This window comes from Jatropha curcas, chromosome 7 (genome assembly GCF_041381405.1).
Source record: "Jatropha curcas cultivar XTBG-Jc1 chromosome 7, XTBG_Jcur_1.0, whole genome shotgun sequence".
NCBI lineage: Eukaryota > Viridiplantae > Streptophyta > Magnoliopsida > Malpighiales > Euphorbiaceae > Jatropha > Jatropha curcas.
In genome coordinates, this window is record NC_143157.1 from 21,488,835 (window position 1) to 21,513,214 (window position 24,380).

The window sequence follows — 24,380 nt, forward strand, 5'->3', positions numbered from 1 at the left end:
TGCTCTTCAAAAAAAATATTTCTCAATCTAATGTTATTTCAAAACTATTTAACAATTTAATATTTGTCTTACTATGGAGAGAGATTGTTGCACAAAAGTAACTCGTATTGATAATCAATCAATAAAAAGTAATTATATGAATAAACAATAATTTTTATTTTGTATTAAGACTACCAATCTAATTGATGGTCTTAATACAAAATAAAAATTTTAAATTTTTAAAATTGTATTTTCACTAAAACATACGATTCATTTGGTAGTTTTAGTGCAAATATGAAATATGGCAACTAGTGAGCAAAAAGTACATAGAGAAATAGTGTGTTGTTAAGATCCACCAAGTTAACTAGTGATTCCAATAAAAAAAAATATATATTTGTTTACTCAAAATATTTTTTCATCAAAATACACATATGAATTAGTGGTTTTGGTTCACAATTATTTTAAGTTAAGTAATAACAACATAAATTTCCTTATACAATTATATTAATGTCTACTCACTTGTCCTCCTATATCACACGCTGGAGGCCTCATATTACAACGTGGGTTTCGACATACTGCATCTTTCTATATACTATAGATCCACTATAGAAAAACATAATATTATTATTATGATCTACTATTATAATCCATATATAAATCTACTTTTTCGTGATATATAATAAATATTATTATTATGATCTACAATCATGATCGATATATGGAAATCAATAAAAAATTATTGCAAGTAAAAATTATATAAATATCATAAACATTCACAATATATACTACAAATCTATTATAAATACATACATACTAGAAATATACTAAAAATATTACACTATAAATATTAACTGCATCTGGAAAAAAAATGTAGAAATATATACTAGAAATATATTAAAATCATATACTAGAAATATGCACTAAAAATATTGCACTACAAATATTTACTGCACCTAGACAAAAAAAATATAGAAATATACACTAGAAATATATTAGAACTATTACTCTTGGTAATTTTTAACTATGTAAGGAAACTTATGTTGATAATTATTTAACTTGAAATAATCGTGAACTAAAACCACCAGAACACATGTGTGTTTTGATGAAAAAATATTTTGAGTAAATAAATGTTTTTTTACTGAAACCACTAGCTAAGCTAGTGGACTCTAAAAATACTATTTCCCCATATACTTTTTCCTTACTAGTGCACGTATCTCATAGTTGCAATAAAACCATTAAACGAATTGTGTGTTTTAATAAAAAGGCAAATTGATAACTTAAAATTTTCATAGTTGCAATCTAATTGATGGTCTCAATATAAAATAAAAATTATTGCATGTTCATATAATTGTTTTTTATTGACTATTTGTCAGTATGAGTTACTTTTTTTTGTTACGTTGAAATCACCATTTGAATTGGTGGTTTTATTGCAATATTCTCTCTCCATAGAAGGACAAAGATTAGACTGAGAAATAATTTTTTGAAAAGCATTATTTTTGTCAAAAGCCGAAGAAAACTTCCGTCAATGACATTAAAAAAATAATTTATTTAAAATGAAAAGAAATTTCCAATTCAACAAAATATGTAGTAATATCCTAACTTTGAGCCACATCAGCAGGGACAGCACTCTAGTATTGTGCCAAATCAGCATCTATGCTTGAAAAGTCATATATTATATATCTTTCTTCTAAAAGGAAAACGATATGAAAGAAAATTGTGAAATAATGACTAATGACAGTAAGATAAATTAATAAAAAAAATAAACTTAAATGGATTAAGTGTTAAGATACATTTAAATTGAATAGACAATCGCTATAAGATCGGATTTGATTCATGAAAAAGCAAGAAGGGGCAGCCACGAGCCCCAAAACTAGAATATCATGTTCTTTCTTGATTCAAAATTCGTATGCTTTAATGCTTGTACTGTCATGGGTCTCATTTTCATGAATTGAGATTCCTAGACGGTACAGTGAAAAAGGCAAGGCATAGCCTTCAATTTTACCCCCAATTTTTCAAATAGTTGTAATTTCACTCTAAATAAATTAGAGTGTAATTGCACTAAGGTGATAAGTTCAAGGTGCCCAAGGTAGAAAGGTCGATCTAGAGTGAAATTATAACTATTCGAAAAGTTCAGGATGAAATTGAAGGTTTTGGTTTTTATATTGGCATATATCTATCAGGTATCCGAACTCTATTATCAGGGACCCCCTAATATGGCTCAAAGTTTAATCACAATTAAGACTCCTCACCCCTCCCTATAGGTGCATTTAGTTGGGATCGAACACGAGAGTTTTTTTATAAGCCTACGTTGTCAAACTGAGTCACAATCCGCAGTTAATATCTCATGTTTTAGTATAAAGGGATAATGCACTGTATTTAGCTGCTTAAAGTCTCAATCAGAAATTAGGCGGAATAAAACTTGACAGACCATGAAAATGTTGAAATTACAACTATAAATTATTAAAAATATAACAATTACATGCTAATTAGTTATAAATTTATCAACGGATAGGTGAAATGAAGCACCAAAAACATATAAATTAATCAAAATTAACCAAATATCATATATTCAAATCATCAGTTAATCAAGAATTATAACTGATTATATTTTTCTAACAATATATATATATATATAGCTGATTGTTTGAATTTTTTTTTTTTAAGTCAATACATTGTAATAACTTGAAAATGAAAATAAATTTAAAATAATATTAATATAACATTTTGGATTCCAAGTAAGAGTGGCAAATTTCTTATCTTCATGTTTAATTTCCTTTTACTACTACAGTGAATAGACATTGACCCAATAATCAAAAGACAGCATGAAATTGTTGAAAGTTTTTACTGTCACGACCCAATTTGCGGCTGTAACGCAACCGACGCAAGGGGACAAACCTAGCGTATATAACCACGTGAATGTGTTTCAATTTTAATAGCCTGTCCTTTTCTTTTGTTGATTTTAATAGCTTTTATTTTTCTTTTTTATTTATTTTTCATCCATAACCACCCACATTTATTTGACCAAAAAAAAAAGAATTGAAATAGTTAGATTCCGATGTTTCACTGAATTTTTTTCATTAAAATTAAATTCTTGAGCATTGGTACGTAGATTGCAATTGGAATCAAACTATAATATAGATGAATCAAAAACCAATTCGAAATGTTGGTACAAAATTTTTAATTGAATCTATGACGTAAATGTTAAAATTTGAACCTGAATAGATATAGAACCGACTGTTAACAGGAGATTTCGGTTCAGTTCAAATTGAAAATTTTCTATTTTTATTTTTAAAACTATAATCACGTAGTCTATTCTATATACCTCTAAAAAAGAAAACTGACGATTTTAAGTTTTACTGCATGAAACACTTAAAATTTTTTTAAAAGAAAAATACATTTTACATAAAAGTTAAAAATCTAAAAAAGTAAAATAGTAAAAAAAAGTAAAATTTTTATTTGAAGCATTTTTTAAAATTTTCTAACAATTTATTTAACTAATAATATTTAGACAAAATAAAATGACTATATGTTTGATTATTTTGTAAAATTAATTAAGATTTCTTGTATGAATATCAGCTTTCTAAAAGTTATTTAAAATAAAATTTATCAATATTTTTTAAAATTCACATTAATTTGTTTGAAAGAAAGATGTAATCTTAAAACCTTTTTTTTTTTTTGAAAAAAAAAATTATGTATCAAAAACCATAATCGGAACCATCGGTTCATCATAACTGCATTAGAATTGAAATGAATCAAAACTGACAATTTAAAGGCTGATCTAGGTTTAACATTTTAAAAATTTTGAACCGTCAATTCAGTGAATAAAATCGGCAGTTCAATGAACCGACCATACCTACCTGAATGTATAGAACTGAAACGAATCGAAACTAACAGTTCAAAGACTGATTCAGGTTTAATATTTTAAAAATTTTGAACCCCCGATTCTATGAATCAAAACTGGCAGTTAAATGAACCGTCCATATCTACCAGTGTATAGCTATCATCTCTAATTTCTTTGTGTACATGGAAAAAATACTCTTTAAAAAGTAGCTTCGTATTGAACATAAGATATTTTAAGTTGTAACTTTTTTTTTTTTGAAAAGTTTTATTATCATCAAATATGATAATAATTTAACTTTTTTATAATACCTTCCTAGGATTCTATTTTCCTAGAAAATTCTGTTATTAATAGACAAACTTAGTTGTTTTCCTTTTCCTTTTTGGGTAACTATAATAGACTTTTGATGGTTGCGCCGTCTCAAAGAAAGTGATAGCGCATATGGAGAAATTGCCATTCAAAGAAGGCATAGGCTAATAAATAGCCAATCAAAATTTTAAACATAACAGGTTTGAAAATTAATGAAATTAAGAATGTGTACCATGTGATTGTTTGAATTATATATATATATATATATATATATATATATATATATATATATATATATATATATATATATATATGGAACAGTAAGTTAATATAACTTGTAATACTTCAATCAATTGAATTTGAATTTGATTTGATTAATTTGCTCTCAGAGCCCAGATTCTCAACATGGTATCAGAGCCTAGAACCCGAACCTGCATAAAGAAAGTTCCCGTGTTGGGTCGTATCCTGATAGACCCATGTGTTGGGTCATGCCATCGTATGCTTGTCAAGTGGGTAGTCCCACTTGAGGGGGGAGTGTTGGAGTATGTAGGTAATCCCATATCGGATAAATACAACTAACTAAAAATAAAATATAATGTGAAGGGTGAACTAACCAAAATGGCTTAGGCCATTTTGTATTAAAGGTAAATCCAACTCATTATAAGCCCAATATTAAACATATAATTGAATTTGATTTGATTTAATTTGCTACTAGGGCCTAGATTCACTGCAAATCCAAGAAATTTAAAGAAATTTTCTATATAAAATTAATTATGTTAAGCCTTAAAATGTAAAAAAGTACATTTTACCCTAAAACTTTTGAAAATTTTCGTTTTGCACTCACAAATTTTATTTTCTAGTTCTTTGCCTATATGAATGCAATAAGTTTTTGTATGTGTTTTGTGATTAATTTCTTCTTACGACATAGCTATGTGATATCCACATTTACCTAAGAATCAAAGACAACATCGAATCATTGAAAGACAAAGGGAATGTCCCGCAATATATATTAATTGTTTTACTAGTCGTTAGCTGTTGTACTAACTATAGCTATTAATTGTTCTACTAAATAATAACTATTTAGATAGGGGTTTAAATTAAAAGTTTCGGTAAAAATAGTAGTTTAATTAGTTGTTTAACTTAAAATTATAAAAAGGATATTAGATGTTTAATTCGCTAAATTTGGGGAGAAAAACAAAAAGTATGATTCTCAAAAAAAATTTAATTATTTTATGTAAAATGCTAAACGTTAGAATGTTTAACGTTCATAAAAAGCTCCATCAAAATTTGGTTTTAAGGACTTAGTCCATAGGGCCCCGTTTTTGGTTTTTAGACCCCAACCAATTTTCATAAGAAATGCTTCATTGAGCAATCTTAGTCTCTCATTCCTAGCCCTCCATTATCTTTCGGTTGTGTAATACTCGACCAAGGAACAACCGCCAGCTTCTTCTTTTAGCTAGAAGATCCCCAAATAAAGCTCCTACAAACTTTGTCTATATCCGAGCAAACCCGAGTAGGGAGCTTAGTAGTTTGCATTGCATATTGTGGCAGAGTCACCACAACTGAGCTTGCAAGAGTAATTCTACCTGCCAGAGAAAGTTGAGAGGCATTCCCTTATGATGGTTTGTTATAAGAATTATCAAGAATATAATCAGAAATTCAAACCCTTCCATGTAAAAGAGGAACACCAAGATACTTCCCTAGATTATCTGTGGTCTGCTACCCCAACTGTCTGCTCAGCTAGCCTCTAAGATTGTCGGGGACATTGCATGAGTAGAAAACCTGTGTTTTGGAAGCATTCACTTTTTGCCCTGAGCATATTGATAAGTGTTATTTTTATAGTATTTTTATTGTGATTTTGATTAAAATTTCTATTGCTTTCAATTTATTTAAAGTAGTTTTTATGAAATATTAATATGTTTTTATTTAAAAGCTTCCTTGAACCACAACTCACTTGATTGAAAAGAATATTGTAGGATTTTGCAAGAAAAGGACAAAAATGAGCTGAAAATTCATTAAGCACGCCCGTGCTACAGTGCCCGTGCTGTCATTACATAAGACTTCCAGAGGAGTGCACGCCCCAGACCGTGCTAATCAGCACGCCCGTGCTACACACGCCCGAGCTACAGTAGCACGCGCGAGCTACAGTGCCCGTGCTAATCAGCACGCCCGTGTTGTTATTGCATAAGACTTCCAGAGGAGTGCACGCCCTAGACCGTGCTATAGTGCACGCCCGTGCCAAGCAAAGAATCCTAAACTTAGTCAAAAGTTGCCAACCAACTTTCACTAATTTATGGAGCTAATCTTGGACAACTTTCCTCACATGCAAACCAAGATCTTCTCTATGCACATGGATGAGTCATAATTGAAGAAAATGGAGACCAAAAAGAGAGCTTTACAACCTAACAAAAGAAGACTTTGATGATTAGACCATGTGGAATCCTCTTTCAAAGAAGTCTATAGAAAAGAAGAGTAGGGAGATCAAAAAAAAAAAAAAAGATCCCCACGCACAGATCCCACATTACACTCTACACTCCACTCTCCATCTTTCTCTCATTCTCTTAGTCTTGTACATAGTTTTATTTTCTTTTGAAGTTAAGTATTCAAGAGTTGTGCAAAGTTTCAAGGAAGCCATCCAAGCAATTCATCACTAGTTCTTATTTCTAAACTCTTAATCTTGTTTATTTCTTTCATTATCCTTATTGATTATGGAATATTTATCAAGTATTGTTGAGTTTTATTTAAGTACTATGTGTAACTAAACTCTTATACTAGGGGGTTTGATGTAGCTTAAACTCTTTTCCAATTTATGCAATTAGATTTATTTTTCCTTATTCAAGTTATGATTTATTAATGAACCTAATGCTTCTAGGCAGAATTTTCCCCTAGATTGATTTATTTCAATTATCACTATCGGAAGAAGGATCTTTGATATGAAAAGGTTAATAAAACACATGAGAATAATAACTTGATACGGAAGCTATACGGTTTGACTCATGGGGGGTTTTCATAAGTTAATGACCTTAGGTTATGAATTCACAAAACAAACCATAAAACTTAATGATTTAATTCATGTTTGATTGCGCTATTGGAAGATAGGTAATTAGACCGGGTTAAAATAGCTAACAATACATCGGGAGAGCTTGTTAGTGATTTTTGGGTTGTTTCCCCTACTTGAATAATTAAATTGATCAATGAACTAATGAAATAAATTGGATAGAGTTAAGTGAAATCAAAACCCCTAGTAGCTTTACTTTCTTGATTTCTTTTAATCAATTTTTGTTTACTTGACTCTTGTTTATTTTACATTTAGACAACAAATCTCTTAATTATCGTTTAAATAATAACAAGATAACACAATTTTGGTACTTGGTTTACAATCCTCGTGGGAACGATATCTTACTCATCATATATTACTTGTAGCGATTCGTACACTTGCGAAATAAGCTGTCACATATACAGAAATCTTGATGTTTGTCAATTCCACCAAATTTAAATTACTGAATTTAACTGTAGAAGCGGTGAATTCAAGTCGAACCTTAGAGACTGAAATCTTAATTTTTGTGTTTAAAAAGAAAGAGGGGTTTGTTTGTGAAAAATTCAACTTAACAGTTCAAAAAGAAAATTAATTAATTAAACTAAAGTAGTAATGCAAATTGATGAAAAACCAATTCAAGGTGATTTCTAATCCAATGCACAATTGATCACAGACAACTTATGATTAATTACTCTTTGAATACTTAAGAGAAATTTACCAAAAAGCATGATAAATTCCCAAAACTCCCCTATTTCGTTAACTTGAGCCCAGCACCCTCATTAACTCTAATTAACTCTAATTATTAAACGATCGGGTATTAAGCAATCCCTTTCAATTTAATAAAAACATTAAAACTTGAACAACAATTTATAAAGCATAAACCATTTAATTCAACCCTATTGTCTCTATAGATTATTACTGAAAACCTGAAATATAATCAGTAGTACCTAATTGCTACTAACATTCAAACTTTCATAACAATTACAGATTATGAAATCTGAAATAGCACTTAATCCTACCAAACAATTCACTAATAGGCCTTTTTAGCAAAGAATTCAATAAGAACAAGAAACAACAGATATTCAAGAAGAAACTACTCATTTAAAACCCGAGTCTCACAAAAGTGCAAGGATGATAAATCCCTTGAATTGGTGTAAAGAAATTAGCCACTCATAATCATGGCTTCCAATCACCAAAATAAAGAATAAAGAACAAAAACCTAGATTAATAGATGAACTAAGAGAAAAAACGTGCCTCCTAGCTGCTGTAGAATCACTCCATATATAACACCTCCAAAAGGAAAAAGAATCCCTAATCAATTGGGAAATTCAAAAGCAGTAAACAGAAAATATTTGCTGTTCTGATTTCTCCCCTATTTTTCAGCATCTTCTGATCCAAATCTGGCTCTGACTCCTTCAATAAATTTGAAAATCTCTCTCTCCGCTTTCTAACGAGCTAAGGCTCGCCCAAAACGGACATCTACAACAAGAATATGACCTAAAAAACGAAATCAGATTGAAGCAGAAATTCTGCTCAAAATGTTAATTTTCTATGACGTTTTTGAAGACCAAAACGACTTCATTTCATTTAATTGTCTTCACAACAACTGTAGGGCTGTCTTCTAAGAATTCAATGGGCCTGGGCTGAGTTAGTTTGGACACTTGGAACTCCAGATATGAAGTCCACAACAGAACAGGTTGTGCTCAGTTATACAGCACATAGCTTCAAAATTCAGAGCTGAATTTGATCAATATTGAGATTGAATTAGCTTCTGATTCCTCTTTGACAATTGTAGAACTTTATTTCATCTTTCCAGCGCATCAACTGGAATCCAATTTGAAGGTCTACAACTCCAGATATCCCTGAAAAACCGAACAAGGGTCAAGATAAAAAAAATGCTGGAATTTTACCAATTTAATCATATTACTCCAAATGCAACTAAAATAATGTCTAATTGGTAAAAATTGTCTAACAAAGTGAATTAAGCACATAAATAACCCAAAAATGCATACGAATATAGACAATAAAGCAGGTTGAAGCCTCAGCTCGTAAAATCATATCATCTGCAAAAAAACAGGTGAGAAAGAGGGGACCCTCTCCTCGAGAGTTTGACCAGTTTCCACCTCTCTTGATTAACTGGCTGTAAAATAACATGAGATAAACGTTCTAAACAAATAACAAAAGATAAGGTCTTAACGGATCTCCCTGTCTGAGCCCCCGAGAAAGCCTAAATTTATCAGAGACACTGCCATTCCAAGAAACCTGCATAGAAGGAGTGGTAATGCACCTCATAATAGCATCTATAAACACCTCAAGCAAACTAATATCCAACAAAGAGTCCTGTGGAAAGCACCATCTGACTTGATCATAAGCCTTCTCAAGATCCACTTTAATAGCCATTAATTTCTTACCAAATTTCCTAGTACGCATAGATTTGGTTTCCATAGATTTCCTAACCTTAAAACCAAATATAAAGTGCAGCAGGATTTGGTTTCCATAGATTCCTCTCAAAAGAAAAAAACTCCATTCTTTGGAAAGGTGTTATTAATTCTTGGGAGCATCTTTCAAGTTGCTTTATGTATAATATTGGTAATGGCCTTAAAACTAAATTTTGGAAAGATATATGGGTTTTGGAAGATGCCCCTCTGATCCAAGTGGCTATTTTAGATATTCCTATGACTATAAGGGATGATTTAGTTGTGGATTATGTTGAGAATGGTGTATGGAGGTGGGATAAATTTAATTTATTCTTGCCTAACTTGGTTCTTGCTTGTATTGCAGCTATACTTCCTCCCTCAAGTTGTGTGAACAAACATGTTTACAGAGAAGTGAACCATTGTGCGGACTATCTTTCTAGAAGTGCAAGAATCTATCCGTTCAGGACTCATCTTCTCATACAATCGCCTTCTGGAATGGCAGAATGGCTTCTTCATGATAGTATAGGTGTTTCTTATACTAGAATTTCAATGTTTACTTAGAGCCTTGTTCTCTAGTTTTTACCAAAGAAAAAAGAAAAAAAAAAACTACTTCAACCTATAAAAACTATTATAAAAGTTATGTTAACAAATGGTACAATTATAAAAGATTTTGCCAAAAAAGAATGAAATGTGCACATTTTTACAAAATTGTGTCATACTTTCTTTATGAAATGTATAACAGGTGGTGTTAATTAACAAAAAAATTGGATGCGATTTTGCTGTAATCCGTCCTTCAATTATGTGTGTAGGTCATTGAATGTGTTTATGGAAATATATTGACATGAGATGTTTGACTTTCTCTTTAAACATTCAATTAATGCAATATTGGGAACAAAATAGAAAAGATTTTGTGAGAAAATTCAATTAAATTAATTTTTTAATTTCTATGCAAAGTTAGTTGTGTCTATATAAAAGAGAATTAGAAGGAGTATATACTCATTTATAATGTAATTTCCAATTTTTAGATGACATGACTGCTAATAAAATGGACTTAGACTAATTCAGCATTGCTATTGTCAAACGTCAATAAATTTGAATTGAAATTGAGGGGAAAAAAAATATGGTTTTGTGCGTCTAAGATTATAATGTAAAAGGCTTTTACAGGCAAACAAGATTAGTCTTAGCTATGAAAAATAGATCCTTTAATCAAATAATTCACAAAAAATAACACAAGTATAATATTTATTTGCTTTACCCTCTTAATTAGATCTATCTATATTTATAAGCAATGCCATTTCTTTTTTACGACAATTACATTAAAAAGTTGAAATCTACTCTCAAATTCTTAATTTCAATTATAAATGAACTGGTTTTATCACAGTCCTGCTATAACAAATGGTACAAGTGAATTGTGTTATCACAGTATAACAAATACTTTTGAATACTCAAATTTACACCTCCTTGATAAATACTTTTACAGCCACAATTTAAGTAGATTACCGAGGATCAACTATAGTAGAAAAAGGTATGTACACCAAAATATAAAATAGTGATAAGGGTATACATTTATGACTTAATAATGAATCCATGTTCGAATTCCTCTTTCTCGATAGTTGAAAAAAATATAGAAAGAGACGTACTAGACCATAATGGAATTAGTAAAGGCGAATTGTTTTAGTTCATCCAATGAAAATCCTATTCTTTTTATTTTGGCTGATAAAATGACTCAAGTTTGCTTTGGTGTCTCCATGTTTGAAACAACTTGATCTTGCTCCTTTTTTAGCTAGATCAAAAGATGAGACAACTTTTATTTGCTCATACACAAATAATTAATCTAGCAATTTTTAGTATTTCTTGCAGGTGTGTACTATTAATTAATCATAAAATTAGGAATAATTATTAATCATAACTATAAGATCTTACATATTATATTAATTATGCTTACATTGTATTATATTATAAATTTAATATGCAGTTATGGCATAATTAATCACTCATCATAACCAAATAGTTTTTTGAATTATGGAACAGAAAATTCTCTCTTTTTTTTTTTTAGGGTCATACAGAGATCAATGGAGGCAAATGAGAAAATTTTGCACGCTGGAATTATTAAGCGCAAAACGAGTTCGGTCCTTTCAATCAGTAAGAGAAGAAGTTGCAGATTTTGTAAAATTTTTGCGTTCAAAAGAAGGAAGTTCTGTTAATCTTAATCAAAACTTTATTTTCTTTGACGAATTCTATAATTGCAAGAAATGCTGTAGGTCATACAAGCAAAAATCAAGAAGCGTTGTTAAAAGTTATCGATGGTATAATAGAATCAGGAACAAGTGTTAGCATAGCTGATAACTTTCCTTCCTTAAAGTGGCTTCCTTCAGTCAAAAGGGAACGGTCTAGAAGTTGTAAATTGCATTGTGAAACAGATGAGATTCTTGAAGATATCTTGCAAGAGCATAAAGTTAACAGGTAGGCGGCCTCTTCCGAGAATGTCGATCAGAGCCAATTAGCTAATAATCTTCTTGATGTTCTTTTGGATCTTCAACAAAGTGGAAATCTTGAAGTTCCTGTAACAGATGTCTCCATCAAAGCAGCAATTATTGTAATATGCTCCTCTTTTCAAGAATTTAATTAAGCTCTTATTGGCATTTCAAGTTTCAACTGATGGTACTTGCACTTCTCCATATGACTTTAAAATTCACAAAATTAAAAAATTTTACTAATTGCAGGATGTTTTGTGGGTGGAACTGACACATCCTCAAAAACTACAGAATAGGCAATGGCAGAGTTGATGAGGAAACCAGAAGTAATGAAAAAGCACAAGAAGAGTTGCGGAGTTTCTTTGGTGAAAAAGGATACATTGAGGAAGTAGAACTTCAAGGATTAAAATGGTTGAAGTTTAATTATTAAAGAAACAATGAGATTACACCCTGCACTTTTACTACTTCCAAGGGTTTGTAAGGAAAAGACTAAAGTTAGTGGATATGATGTTTATCCTGATACTCGAGTTTTGGTTAATGTATGTGCACTCGGAAGAGATCCTAAACTTTGGAGTGAACCTGAGAGATTCAATCCCGATCGAGAGATTTATTGATAGTTCAATTGACTATAAGGGTAATGATTTTTAATATCTTCCATTTGGTGCAGGAAAAAGAGCATGCACTGGAAGTACATTAGGTATGGCTAATGTTGAAAGTTTCCTTGCAAATTTACTAATTCATTTTGACTGGAAATTTCCTAAAGGAGTAAATGAAGAGAATCTCGATATGAATGTTGCTTTTGGAGGAGTTATGAAAAGAAAAGTAGACCTTGAATTGATTTCTATTCCATATCATCCTTAATTTCAATACCTTTTCTAGAGATTAAACGTTGTGTTTTTTATGTAATAATTTAAAATTTTTTGACCAAAATTATTATTATCTTAATTTGTATTCTTTTTTGACATTTTGTTAAAATTGAAATCTCATATATGACATTTGTCATACAAGGTCTAGAAATTGGTTAAGTATTCAAAATGTAGTTTTTCACATAAATAAAAAAGAAATTGGCTATGGCAAAGACAACATAAAAGTTTGAAGACAATAGTTTTCACATAAATAGGGTCTTTCATAAGTATCCAAAATGTAATAAATAAAAGAGGTCTAGAAATATAAGAATGATATATAAGATTTATAAATAAAATTCTACAATTTTTAAAATATCTAACCTATTAATTAATCCAATAATTTTGTATTAAATTAACTAAAATTTTTATTATTTCATTCTTTCATTTTATAAATTTATTTGATTTTTGTCACTATTTTTTTTTTTTGAAACAATATGTTCATAGCTTTTAATTTTACTAGCTTTTATGAACGTAAATTGCATGTATACTCGTTATACATAGCCGTGAGTTAGTTTTTCACATACAATATATTGCAAAAGTAGAAAAATTAATCAAATAAAAGAATATGATAAGCATGAATTATACTAGTTGACACTTTAAAAGATTAATAAAAAATAAAATTTATTAGAAAAAAAATAGTTAAATCAATATTTATAAAAAATTATAAGCATAAATAATGATAGTTAGCAGACTAAAAATTATTTGTTTATTTTGTTACTGTAATTTATAGTTTCACAGATATATAAATATAAAAATACAATAAAAATAATGACAATATGTTGACAAAATCAAAGAAAAATATAAAGTATATAAATTTACTAATATCGCGTTTATTAATATTTATAATATATATAATATCAATATTTATCATTTAAGTTGTATTTGATTTATTATAATTTTTTACCTTTTCAAAATTTAAGATTAAATTTTTTATATTTGTTCAAATATATATATATATATATATATATATATATATATATATATAATATTAATTTATGTATGTATAGATAATATTCTATTCAATAAATTTTAATGAAGTTAAGTTTCTCGCTCCACAATCAACTTACTAAATTAAAACATATAACTATAATATCTTGTAATGATAATTAGTCTATTTTACTAGCAAATAGAATTTAGATTTAGACAAGAAACTAATACAACCAATCCTCATTAAGTCACCTTTATTCTTCTGACCAATAAAATTAAAAAGTCTTAAAGTTATTTTTGTCAATCTATAGATCAGTAAATGGTATTTTTGTCAATTCTAATATTCTCCTCTCCATTCCCATTGAATATATACTATAGATAGGATTGGTAGGGATAAAAGATTAGATAATAAATAACATTAAACTTGTAAAACATCACTCTGTAAAACAAAACAATATCATTCTTTTTATCATAATTAAAATCGTGGTATTAGAATTTTGATAACCCGAAATAAAAAATATTTTACTAATGCTATTAGTTACTAACGTTAACAAAATGATTAGATTATGTATCCTTTGTTAGTGTCAAAGAGTAATGTTTTTCAAGTGGTGTTGCCAGTAATTCCAAAATGTTGGGATCCTCCTCAAGAAGGGCTTTTAATAAATTCTACACAGATGGGTCTGCCCTAAGAAAGCCTGGCCCAACAGTTATTGGATGTGTCTTGAGAAATTTCGCAAGGGTTTGTTTTATGTGTTTTTTGTGAATCTATCGATTCAAAAGAGTCAAACACGGTTGAGTTATTCGCTTTGTTAAAAGTTGTTGAGATTTATACTCATTCAGAGTTTACCAAAATCCCAATTATTCTTTAAGATGGATTATAGAGTTGTCTTGAGCTGAATTTCTCAACATGAACATCGCCCTTGGAGATGGTGGTTCAATTTCAATAGGCTTGATTTTCTTCTTGGTTCCTTGCCTTCCTTCCAATTCAAACACGTTAATAGAGAAAGAAATAGTTTTGCAAATAACCTAGATAAAGTGTTGGAATATGTGGGTAATCCCACATCGAATAAATACAACTAAATGAAATGGCATATAATGTGAAGGGTGAACCAACCAAAATGGTTTAGGCCATTTTGTGTTAAAGGTAAGCCCAACTCATTATAAACCCAATATTAAATAAATAATTGAATTGAATTTGATTAATTGCTCCTAGGCCCAGATTCTCAACATGGTATCAAAGCCTGGGACCCGAACCTGTATGAGAGAAGTTCCCGTGTTGGGTCGTACCCTGATGGACCCATGTGTTGGGCCATCGTATGCTTGTCAAGTGGGTAGTCCCACTTGAGGGGGGAGTGTTGGAATATGTGGGTAATCCCACATCGAATAAATACAACTAAATGAAATGGCATATAATGTGAAGGGTGAACCAACCAAAATGGCTTAAGCCATTTTGTGTTAAAGGTAAGCCCAACTCATTATAAGCCCAATATTAAATAAATAATTGAATTGGATTTGATTAATTGCTCCTAGGGCCCAGATTCTCAACATAAAGAAGGAGTAATTTATGTAGAACCTTTTTTGGCATGGATATAATTATGTTTCAGTTAGGTAGTTTTAATCAAAGGAAAAGAACAAAGGTTATTTAGTTTGGATATATGAGGATTGGGTCATAATTAATTTTTAACTTTCATGGGTACTTTGATTTGATTCAGTTTTGGTTTTAAATTCATTTTTTCTTATCTCAAGAGAAATTTATATTCTTTTTTTTTTTTTTTTTTTTTTGTGAGGTTTTCCAGGTTGTTTCACTTAATGTTTCAAGTAGGCTTGAGTGTATTTATAGGCCTATTGGTGTAGGTATAGTTCGTTGATTTTGCTAAGTTTTTTCTGGATATGTTTATTTAATAAAATAAAATTTTATTTGCTGATAAATAAAAAAACTAACCTTAACAAAATAACTTAACTCCCTTTCTCCATTTCCCTTCCATTGTTTGTTTGGACTTGGTTGTAACCAATATAAGTGTAAATGTGATTATATGATGCTTCCGCATATGTTATACAAATCTTATTTTAAAGTTATTATTTCTAACATCAAATAGAAATAAGAGTTATATAAATATGCATTTTCTCCCTTATTTAGAGTTAGAGAGTAATTTTTGGGATCAATGTAAATAAATGTAAATAAAAATACTGCAAAATAATATGAGCGTTGTCAGAAATTTTACAGAATACACTCATATTTATATAAAAATATTTAGGCCAAAAAATTTTATCATTGTACAAAGAAAACTTATATAATATAAAGAGTAAATTCGTTAATAATAAACAATATTTTCGATGTGATTTGAGGAAGAGTGAATAATATGGAGAATTGCTTGTGTTGTATTAAAATTCTGCATATAGTGCACAAAAATTATGTTATCTAAACCTAATTGAAAAATTTTGTATTAATTAAAAAATTTTTAATTTAAATATAAATTGAAAATCTTTTACTTAATATTGTAAGAATATCTAGAAATTGACTCTTTATTAATTAATAGAAAATATTGGTTTTCCGTTTAGAAAAAAAAAATTTCTTATAATCAAATATTTTAATTTCCTTGACATCCTCTTAAATTGAACCATCATAAAAAATTTTATTGTACTATCATAAAATGAAATTTAAAAAATGAATATGTACTCTTAATAATATTTATTATAATTTTACCATATGCAAAAAATAGTAAAATTGTTAATAAGTTTTGATAAAATTTATTTTTTAATTGAATAGGATTTTGGATTTAAATAGGAAACAATATATCTAATCAAATTAAAGATTTCTTAAAAATAATAATCTCTTATTTTATTTTTTCGTCAATCAAAGCAAAAGACAATTTATCTTTGTTAAAATAAATTGATAGTTTATTAATTAACTGTTATATTCACATTACTCTCATATGAATTTTATTTTAATATTATAAAAATCTAAATAATATGAGAAAAAAATTATAATCAATGTTTAATATTAAAAAATAAAAGCGAGTATAAATAATAAATATAAGTGAACGATGAATAATGACATAAAAAAAATTGAACGAATATGAATAACGAGTATAGTCAACCTAGAATGCACTTCATAAAAACACTCGTAATATTTAAAAGTCTCCGCCTAAGCAAATTGTCGTTACACATTTATGCTTAACATGCACTACTCTGAATAATTTATGCTTAAGTAATTTATCACGATCTTGTAAGCAAAAGGCAGAAAACTGATTCATTAAGTACGCTAATTAGCAGCCTCCATTTTTTATATATAGGTTGGTCAAACCTGGTCGAGCAACGCATAGCAGCACCCAATTATTAGCTTCGAACGTTCATCATGCCTTCTTACTTCCTGAGATCTAGACTTCAGACCACGTTTGATTGAGTGAGTTTGAGATTTTAACTAATTAAAAACGTATAATAAAATTATTATGTTATATATATTGAGCAGTAACGAAATATAATATTACTTTCTCTGTTTTGTTACTTTAGAGAAAATTTTCATTTATAGTGTTTTTTTTATATAGAAAATTTTACTCTAAATGAAAATTTTGAAAAGGATACTAAAAGGGAAAGTCCAAAATGCTCTTGAATAACCTTTATTATCTTTCTTTTTTTTTTTCTTTTTTTTCTTTTTTTGCTCAATTAACGAGTTCAGTGGCAAGCAAGAAATGGGTTGGGATAATGATCTTTTGTTTTTAAAGTATGAGTAACGGCTATATTTATGAGCGGTTTGGTAGAAATGTGGTTAACTTTACAGATATGAGCACGAATAAGAGTACATATATTGGCTATATTTCATAATAAAACTACACATTTCAATTGTTGCTTCCTACTTATAAAAAAAAAAAGTCTTTATGTCCATATTATACTTTTAATATAGACATAAATTTAAATTTTTCGAACAAACTTAATAATAATGCTTGGTTGACTAAGTTTATACTCAGTTTCTAAGAAGTGTGCACTAATTTACGCATAAAGCATGAATATGACTATTTTTTCTTGTGAGGTCAGCATAAAATAAACAGGTTTGTATTACTGCATCCTATTTTTTAAAATTTGCCTTTATGTGGAAGTTAACCTTTATTAATATTCACACAAATTTCGATGATGGCAAACAAACTGAACAGATTATATTAAGATTATATTAATACGCGGTTCCTTATAAATAATTTTTTAATCATTTTAATTGCACGTTTCAAATATCATATTTCTAAATCAGTAAATGTGCCACTTACTATATGTGAATATAATTTCTTCTTGAAGTCGCAATCACATCAATTGGAACTAAAAAATGTTAATTGTTTTTGGTAGATGTAAGCAATCAGTTGAAGAACAAGAATATCACAGTTAATGTAGAAGTGGACACAAGCTCCAATGTAAGTTGTAAAAGCTTCAATGGATACTTGTACTCTAATTCTTTTTCTTTGATTTCTCATATTTAATTTAATGGAATGTGTTATACGAGTTGTGGATTATTGTTGCCATTGTTAATTTGTTATGTATTAAAACTTGTATCCTCTTCTGTTTCATATTCTAAGGTATAGGAAAGTATTTTAATCATCTAATGTAATATTAGCTTTTTGATATATTTTTTCCTTCTTCGTTTGTGATTCTCTCTTTCTATCTTTAATTGCGCAATAATTTTTTATTTAATTTTTCATTGACACGATTGCTAAACGAAAAAGATAGAAAAAAAAATATATGAAACTTAGGGCTCTCTATCCAAACCTAAAATACTTCATTCGTAATGATTTGATAATTTCTAAGTATTTGAATTTGATTTGTATTCTAAAATTTTTCAATTTTAACCTCTCAAGCAATTTCATTGCATATTGATTATATTGATTAAAAATATTAATATAATAATTATAATTATTCTTGAGCTTCTTTCTGTAAGTAATCACCCAAAAGACCAAGAAAATTTAGTTATATGGGTAGCAATTTAAGTCTGTCAATACTGAATTTACGTATTTAATTAAGTTTTTATCCAAAGCAAAACCAGTTCCAGTTTTTATCCCTCATTAACTCTAATTATTAAACAATCGGGTATTAAGCAATCCCTTTCAATTTAATAAAAGCGTTAAGAATCAGGAAGTAGTTAAACTTGAACAACGATTTATAGAGCATAAACCATTTAATTCAACCCTATTGTCTCTATAGATTATTACTGAAAACCTGAAATATAATCAGTAATACCTAATTGCTACTAACATTTAAACTTTCATAACAATTACGGATTATGAAATCTGAAATGACACTTAATCCTACCAAACAATTCACTAATAGGCCTTTTTAGCAAAGAATTCAATAGAATCAACTCAATAAGAACAAGAAACAACAGATATTCAAGAAGAAACTACTCATTTAAAACCCGAGTCTCACAAAGTGCAAGGATGATAAATCCCTTGAATTGGTGTAAAGAAATTAGTCACTCATAATCATGGCTTCCAATCACCAAAACAAAGAATAAAGAACAAAAACCTAGATTAATAGATGAACTAAGAGAAGAAAAACGTGCCCCCTTGCTGCTGTAGAATCACTCCATATATAACACCTCCAAAAGGAAAAAGAATCCCTAATCAATTGGGAAATTCAAAAGCAGTAAACAAAAAATATTTGCTGTTCTGATTTCTCCCCTGTTTTTCAGCATCTTCTGTTCCAAATCTGGCTCTGACTCCTTCAATAAATTTGAAAATCTCTCTCTCCGCTTTCTAACGAGCTAAGGCTCGCCCAAAACGGACATCTACAACAAGAATATGACCTAAAAAAACGAAATCAGATTGAAGTAGAAATTCTGCTCAAAACGTTAATCTTCTATGACGTTTTTGAAGACCAAAACGACTTCATTTCATTTAATTGTCTTCACAACAACTGTAGGGCTGTCTTCTAAGAATTCAATGGGCCTGGGCTGAGTTAGTTTGGACACTTGGAACTCCAGATATGAAGTCCACAACAGAACAGGTTGTGCTCAGTTATACAGCACATAGCTTCAAAATTCAGAGCTGAATTTGATCAATATTGAGACTGAATTAGCTTCTTTGACAATTGTAGAACTTTATTTCATCTTTCCAGCGCATCAAACGGAATCCAATTTGAAGGTCTACAACTCCAGATATTCCTGAAAAACTGAACAAGGGTCAAGATAACAAAAAAAAAATGCTGGAATTTTACCAATTTAATCATATTACTCCAAATGCAACTAAAATAATGTCTAATTGGTAAAAATTGTCTAACAAAGTGAATTAAGCACATAAATAACCCAAAAATGCATACGAATATAGACAATAAAAGCACTTGATAATGCACTTATCAATTTGATAATATATGAAACTTAGGGCTCTCTATCCAAACCTAAAATACTTCATTCGTAATGATTTGATAATTTCTAAGTATTTGAATTTGATTTGTATTCTAAAATTTTTCAATTTTAACCTCTCAAGCAATTTCGTTGCATATTGATTATATTGATTAAAAATATTAATATAATAATAATAATTATTCTTGAGCTTCTTTCTGTAAGTAATCACCCAAAAGACCAAGAAAATTTAGTTATATGGGTAGCAATTTAAGTCTGTCAATACTGAATTTACGTATTTAATTAAGTTTTTATCCAAAGCAAAACCAGTTCCAAATGAGGAAAATTTTCCTGGAGTTGCTAGACCCGAGCTTGGGTAATAAATGTTTAGCTGCTATTTCGTGTAAAATTCTGAAACTTCAAATGTAATCATTAATGTTTTTAATAAAGATACCTATAGGTTACTTTATATTGTTTGAGACATTATAGCCAAAGCGTTTCAAATTTAGCTAGCCAACAATGATTTTTTTTTATACTCCAAATTCTATATGTGAGATCCAAACATCTTCATATTCAAACTATAATCAATGGACACGTTTCTTTTTAGATCAACAAGATGAGCATGCTAATAGATCGAGTATGGAATGGGTATTTCTAATATCCATATAGCAGCCAAGAAAATAAAAGTATAATGTAATGATATTTAAGAAAAAAAATATATAATAGGTTTTTTATCAATTTGTTGAATTTAAATTTATAATTAATGTGAATTTTGATATATGTATATATATACTAATCAAATTGATATTTTATTTTTGCAGCACGGTGTTGAGATCGTATGATAATTTTATGTTGGCATTTAAATATTTTTTTATGTTGTTTTAAATATTTGTATTTTATTTGATTTTGTAATTTTTTTATGGAGATAAACTGTATTGCTATTAGTGAATTTAAAACAACTTTTGGATTTTCCTCTTTTGTCTTGAAGCTAGAGATATTTCTAGCATTAAATATAGCTAATTATTTTACATGAGTAAAACTTAAAAAAATATAAAACGTAAAAAAATATCTCAAATGATTTAATGAAAAAAGAAAAAAGAAAATTCAAAATTGAAGTATAGATATTGATTGTAAATGAATATTAATTTTAAATATAATAAATAGATGTAATTTCAATATTTAAATAATAAATTAACACACACATATATATAAAGAAATAAATAAAGAAAGCAACAACCACAATTGAAAAGCAAAAAAAAAAAAAAAAAAAAAAAAAAAAAAAAAAAAAAAAAAAAAAAAAAAAACTCAAAAAGATGTATAAATTGATAGATATAGGTACATATAGATAGATATAAATAAGAACAAAAATTCAAATAATTTTAAAATTTTTAATTTTAAATTCAAATTTTTAAATATTAATTATTTAAAATTTTAGATATAGACATATATCAGATTAGATACGCAGAAAGAAATGTTTAAATATTAATTAGAAAATTTGCAAAAAAAAAAGAAAAAAAATGAATGCTTCTATAGATAGATATAAATAGGAAAAAAATTTTAAAAGTTTTAAAATTTTAATTTCAAAATTCAAAAATTTTAAAGTACTAACTATTTAAAATTTTAGATGTAGGTATATATTAGATTAGATATAGAAAAAGAAATGTTTAAAAATTAACTGAAAAAAATTTAAAAATTTGTAAAAAAAAGAAAAAAAAAAAGAATGCTTAAAGAGGAGAGTGTCAAGTAAGCTGTTATATATATATATATATATATATATATATATATATATATATATATATATATATATATATATATATATATATATATATATATATATATTTATTTATTTATTTATTTATTATTCATTTTTTATTATTATTTTCAAAAAAAAAAAAATTTAGGTGGATGATTCTTTTAGATTATATTATAATTTCTATAATTAGTCATGAGTTTATGATTAATTATCTTTTGAAACTTATATATTGTAAATTAAAAGATTTTAATTAAAATAATTACTCAAAAAAAATATAAATATTTCATGCTCGAAGCGTGGTTTACGACTAGTTCTTGATCAGCCCCTGACTACATCCTCCCTTAGCTGGCGCATGATATTGCAAGCAAATCTTACTGTAGATAGTGTAGTTCTTAGTGTTTTTTTCTCTTCTTTACACCAAAAAAAATATATAATGTTTTTCAAATAAGCTTTTTTTGAGCGTGCATTAATATTAAGTAATAAGCCTATTTGAATATTTAAATAAATTGGATTCGTAACATTTTCCATTGCAGGTGAGACCAACTTGCTCCGTTCCAGTTATTTTTGCTGCAAAACTAAGCAATTTGCATCCAGTGTAATACCCTTTCTTACGAATACATCAAATTCATGGTAAATGAAAATGAAAATGGTATTGTTTTTTTGCATATATAGAAATTCCGATATTCAAATGATAATATATTAAATCACAATATTTTTGTATGTATAGGAATTTCAAGTATTTTTGCGTACCTAATAGTTATGACACTAAAAAAAAAAAAAAAAAAAAAAACGGCTACTTTGTCAATGAATTTAGTGATCGACGCTGAGCTGTCGCTCATTAGCAATCGATCGGCAACCACTTAGGATAATTAACGTGAAACCTCTGTAATATTAACAATCGATTTTGCTACCATTAGCGATACAAAGTTACCATATATAGAATAAAAGTATAATACTATTATAATTTTAATCAACTAGTAATTCCTAATTAGAACGAGATTAAATTATCATTAATCGTATTTTTAATTAACCAATAAAATTAAAAGTTTCCTAATTAGAATAAGACTAAATTATATATTTTTAATCAATCAATAAAATATCAATAAAATTAAAATTTTTCTAATTAGAATTGGAATAAATTAGCCTCAAAGATATTTTATCTAAATATTAAGTAATATTCATTTTTTTTTCCAAATATTCATATTGTGTTATATATTCTAGAAGATATTAGGTAACATCCGGACAGACACATGATTGATTAAGAAGCTTCAGTTTAAAAACCAGGGAAAATTGCTTTTGTCAAGGTTTTGAGTTTTGACAGATCACACAGTTTCCACAGGACAATCCCTAGCACCACTCAATTATTGACTTCAAATGTTCATCATGCCTTCTTACTTGTCGAGATGTAAATTTCAGTTTTCCATTTTTTTTTTTCTTCCTTATTAAAGCAAAATTTGTATTGGCCTTTGGACGGTTTGAGGTAATTTTTACCTGTAGAAGCAATTTTTTGCTAATTAAGAGGAAAGACCTACCACCTATGGGTTAGTGTTTCCGAGATTATGTCTGAAAAGTATTACTTTGCATAAAAATTTATGAAAAAGAGCGACTTCCCATGAAAATATCTCATGTTTCACATTGTTCACCACACACGAGAATAATGTTGATCTTTCTTTGCTGCCACCTTTTAGGGACTTAGATGAGGTTGGACAACATAATTGGGGGTGCGGCGACCCTATCTTATCTATACTACAACATGGACCTGTGCGTGTGGGGTAACCACCTGAAGATAGGTTACCAATGCATTATTGAGGTGAGTAAATTGTCTTTAATAAATATTTAATTAAATGATAAATTAATGATGAAATTAATTTCATTAATAATTATATTAATCATTATTGTTATTTCTTACAAATATTTTAAAATTATTATAGATTGACAATAAATTAGTATTGTTAAAAAACTTATAATGAAGTTGTGCAAACCAAGACAAAAAAAACTAACATATATGGATTTTCAATTTTATTTGGTTGAAAAAATATATTTGTATTCGTGTGTTAACAAATATTTGACGAGACTCTACTATAAGTAGCATTATCTATACCATTATGATAAATAAATATATTTGTATTCGCCTATGAGTTGAATTATATATACGAAATAAATAAATGTGAAGTATCATACATAAACTTTTATTATGAAATGTCATATTCCATTATATTATAATACAACTTTAAATTATATTTATATATATATATTATTTATGATAATTAATCCGCGCATCGTGCTGGGTTAGAAGTTGATTCTAATCCTAAATAAGATGGAAAAAGTTTATAGTAAAGTGAAAAGTTATATTTTTATTCTAATAATTTCATATATTTTTTTTATATTTGGATACTATTTATGCCAGCCTTAACAAGTTTCAAAT

General features: G+C 28.2%; 1 pseudogene; it reads left to right on the forward strand.

Annotated features, from left to right (window-relative positions):
* The first annotated feature begins 9,739 nt into the window (after nucleotides 1-9,739).
* LOC105645478 (cytochrome P450 726A27 pseudogene) lies at nucleotides 9,740-12,915 on the forward strand (annotated as a pseudogene).
* The last annotated feature ends 11,465 nt before the right edge of the window (nucleotides 12,916-24,380 follow it).